At 42.6% G+C, this 4,447-nt stretch overlaps 1 non-coding gene across 1 annotated transcript; it reads right to left on the reverse strand.

The window, feature by feature from the left end:
* Nucleotides 1–2,086: 2,086 nt before the first annotated feature.
* LOC144670160 (U6 spliceosomal RNA) lies at nt 2,087–2,192 on the reverse strand. The gene has a single exon (XR_013573831.1). It is a non-coding gene; the product is annotated as a U6 spliceosomal RNA (small nuclear RNA).
* Nucleotides 2,193–4,447: the final 2,255 nt, after the last annotated feature.

A 4,447-nucleotide genomic window follows, 5' to 3' on the forward strand; every position in this document is an offset into this window, starting at 1 on the left:
TACTTTGTGCAGTACAATCTTTGTTTCTGGCCAGACACTAGGCAGGAGTTGGAAGTATGAATTCAGCTCCACGTCATAATTAAAAGAAAGGCATTTAAATAGCACCTTCCACAACCTGTGTCCCAAAGCTCTTGACAGCCAATGAAATACTTCTGATGAGTAGTCATCTGTAATGCAAGTAACAAAACCAATTTGCACACATAGCTCCCACAACCAGAAATATGGTAATGACCAAATTTATTTTTAAGGTTTTTGTCAGAGCAATAAATATTGGCCAGGATATTTGTGTGAATTACCCTCCCCTTCTTCAAATTAAACATAGGATCCTTTCTATTCACTTGAATGGGCAGGCAGGGTCTCAGAGTAATGTCGCATCCAAAAGACTTTTCTAACTATGCAGCATTCACCCAGCGTTGTATTGAAATGTCAGCCTTAGATCTTGCACATAAATCTCTGAAGTAAGACTCACATCCTTCTGACTCGGGTGAGAGTGCTACCACTGCTAACATGACTTGAGTACAGAGAGCTGCCAAATTACTAGTATAACTGTACCCTTGAAAGAATCCTCCCATTGAGCCATTTTCACACTGGCCATCCTTGTGAACTCATGAAAGGGAATGTGGAGGCTACCACCTTTAAAGAGGCCTTGAGGTGCAGTGGATAGAGTCCCTGCCTCTGAATCAGAATATTTGGTTCAAGCCCAATTCCAGGACCTAATGGCCAAGGAAAGTACATTAAAAACATGGCAAAAGTCTTTCCAACACATGCTAATGGCAGGCAGTAAGGGTGGAAGAGATTTCTGGTCAGCCCTTTGAAGCCTCTATCATCACTATCCATAGCTCCAGACTGCAACATGCATGTAAAAATGCATGTTGTCACAGCAATTCTAACTCAGAACTGTAACACACCACCACCTGTAATACCAGGCTAAATTCAAACTCGGGTGCCAAAGGTCATGTAGCAGTATTTTAATTACAACCGCTATGTTTGCCAACATAAAAAGTTGAAATGTTGTTAGGGATGGGCAATAAATGCTGGCCTAGCCTGCGGTACCCACATCCCATGAATGAATAAAGTAAAACTCTGTGCCAAATTAATCTCATTAGGAATCTTCTGAGAAAACATTCAAATATTCAATTGTAGATTGATTATTGACTGTAAATTATTTTGGCTTTTTAAACTTCTGCTTACTAGATAGCCTATTTTGTTTCCTCTCTTCAGTTTCCCTGTTCTTCTGTGGAACTGTCCATGGTTCTGAACATTCAGATTAGTGTAATGTAACTCTTTTGGAGTTGAACAATTAAACTAAATGAACAAAATAAGGGATAAAATAAACACAGCCCCTAAGTCAGGTCAGCTGTAAAACAAAGGACAAAGTTTAAAGGAAACTTACAAACATTAAACCAAAATGTGATTAAAGGGGTCGATAAAACACCCCAGTCCCCGCGGTGCCCACCGAGCACGGAAGGCCTCGATGGTGCCGGCAGACACCGCGTGCTCCCTCTCCAGGGGCACCCAGCCTCGAATGTAGCCGCGGAAGAGGGCCAAACAATCGGGCGGGACCACCCCCTCGATCGCCTGTTGCCCGGACCTGTTAATGGCCAACTTGACCAGGCCCAGGAGCAGGTTCACGAGGAGGTCCTGCTCCTTCCCGACCCTCCTCTGCACCGGGTGTCCGTAGATCAGGAGCGTGGGACTGAAGTGCAAACAAAACAGTAATAGAAAGTTTTTTAAATAACTGGAAAGGGAGTGCAGCCTACCACACCCTATATAAGCATGGTCCACGGACTCCACAAGACCACAAAAAGGGCAGGTGTCCTGGGAGTCCGTGAACCGACACATTCTCCGATTGTACGGGACTGCTGCGTGCAACACCCTCCACCCCAGGTCCCCGATGGAAAGCGGGAGGACACCTCCGTAGAGGGCCTCCCAACGGGGACCACCGCCACCGGACGGCAACAAGGCACGCCAGGGCGTGTCCGGGTGGCGGGCGAGGGCGAGAAAATGAAAGGTGTGCAGCAGCAGTCCGTACAGAAAGCTCCTCCGCGCCGTGCCAGATGACACGGAGGGCATGTCCCCGAGGCAGAAAAATATGGAACGCTTCACGAATTTGCGTGTCATCCTTGCGCAGGGGCCATGCTAATCTTCTCTGTATCGTTCCAATTTTAGTATGTGTGCTGCCGTAGAGGAACATTTAAATAGGCAACAATTCAAATACAGCCAACCCCCCCCTCTCCCCTCAATCTTGTGGCTAGGCATGGATTGCAGAATGACGATGATATCTTAATAATTGCAAAAAAGTAAATGTGCAAACATCTGCTCACTGGGCATCATGTATGTGGTGAGGCTTTTCTGTGGTTGCTGAAAGATGTATCCAGTGTCTCACCCCAGTGTACATGGCTCCCATTGCTTTCCCTGCCCTGGTGAGGACAGGACACACATAGCAGTGATAAAAATGACAACTAATAAAATGATAACTATTAACATGCGGGAAAGCAACATTTCTAACCAGTCTTACATCTTCCAAATTCTCAGCTGAGGGAGCGCCACGCTGTTGGAAGTGCTTTCTTTTGGCTGATCTGTTAAACCAGGAGCCCACCTGCACAGTCAGGTAGATGCAAATAATCCTGTGGTACTATTTTGACAAAGAGCAGGGGAGCTCTCCAGAATGTCCTGGCCAAAATTATCCCTCGGTCGACATCACAAAGCACACATTACCTGGTCATTATTACATTGCTGTTTGAGAGAGCTTTGTGAGTGTGAATTGGTTGCTGTATTTCCTAAATTACAACACCATGACTGCAGTTTAACATTGGTTGTAAAGCTCTTTGGGATGTCGCAAGGAAATGAAAGGTAATAAATAAAGCCTTCCTTTCTTCCCTCAGTGATAGTAATAATGAAAGATTCCGAATGGCTACAAGACAAAACTTCCTTTCTCTCGCAGGCTACCTTGGATCTTTCCAGTAATAGCTTTCCAACAGGTACAAATGTGAGAAGGGTAAATTAAAAAGTTAATTTTGCGGGAGTCCAATTTTACTCTTCCTGGCAAGTCATGAAAGGGGTGTAGCGAGGCCACAAGTAAGAACTAGAATGCGAGAGTAAGCTAGAAAGCGAGATTATACACAGTTGCCGCATAACTGAGCAAGCCATAATCATGAATTACATCTCATTGTACAAGTCATTTTGCATAGAGTGGATTGCACATACTCCAAATGTGTGCTTTAGAATGGTAGTCATAGGATATATAACTACAATTAAAACGCAGATTGAACTATCAAAACCTTTAAACATATCCATTCCTTCCAACACTTGCAATTTGTGATTGAACTCTGCAGTGAATCATTGTGAGGAACAGCACGTCTCAAATTGCTGATGCTTTGAAAATAATAGCTGTAGAGCAAAGGAATATACAGAAAATGTAGAATACTAATCAACAGCAAGGCAGGATTCCAACTGAGGGGTTCAGATAATACAAACCACAAAGAGTAGCGTCGTTTTCAGCCAAGTTTAGATGGTTGCAAGTTATTATTTTTAATAATCTTTTAAAATGTTATCTCATCTGTACAGGGGCACATTGTTCAAAGTGAAACGTAGTTCAGCACCTTGATAATAAATCTGTATGAGAATGCAATATTAGGCCATTATATTTACTTCAATAAATAATAAAGCTCCACTTTAACAGAAATTGATTTAAGTGACCATGTGGCCTATAAACAAGATTTAATATGCATGTTTTCCTTCAGGGAAGGACGACCAGAAATTCATGGTGTGATATGTATTTAACTGCAGCCTATATACAAGTAAATATGGTATTCACTACCATCTATCTGTTAAGACACTGCAGCTTCTTTCTACACAAAGTAGATTGTCACAATTATTCTTACACACATCAGTTAAAGTGCAAACAATCAAAAAGGTATTTATCGACTCCACTGTATTTTTGCTTTCATTTTAACACTGACAAATTTGCTGGAGTCACAACGACATAGCAGCTCCTGCTATTTTTAGTCTCCCTTATAAATGATCTCACTGAAATTGAAGTCTGTCTGGCAAAGTACAGCTTCCAACAAATCAATACAAAAAGTTTGAAGTTATCACAGTAGGGGGAAATCAATGAGTGCTCTCTCCCTCCGTCTCTATCCTTCTTCACACTCTCACTCTCCCTTCCTCAATAACTCTCCCCGAAGAAAACACATCCATTTGACTTTATGCCCATGACAGTATAACTGCAGTCAAGCCTGAAGCCAGAGGTTCTTAAGGGAGACTGTTAAAGTTAATTTTAGCCTTCCCCTAATATGAAAAAAATTAACCAGTGTCAGATGTTATGAAATAGAATACAGGTGCCCCAAAGTAAAGCCGAACACAAGAACTTCATTAAACCAACCAAGTACAGGCTTGGGCTACAAGGTAGCTCCGTGGAGAGGACTTCTGAAATCAATTTTCTATT

This window comes from Cetorhinus maximus, chromosome 30 (genome assembly GCF_964194155.1).
Source record: "Cetorhinus maximus chromosome 30, sCetMax3.hap1.1, whole genome shotgun sequence".
NCBI classification, from domain to species: domain Eukaryota; kingdom Metazoa; phylum Chordata; class Chondrichthyes; order Lamniformes; family Cetorhinidae; genus Cetorhinus; species Cetorhinus maximus.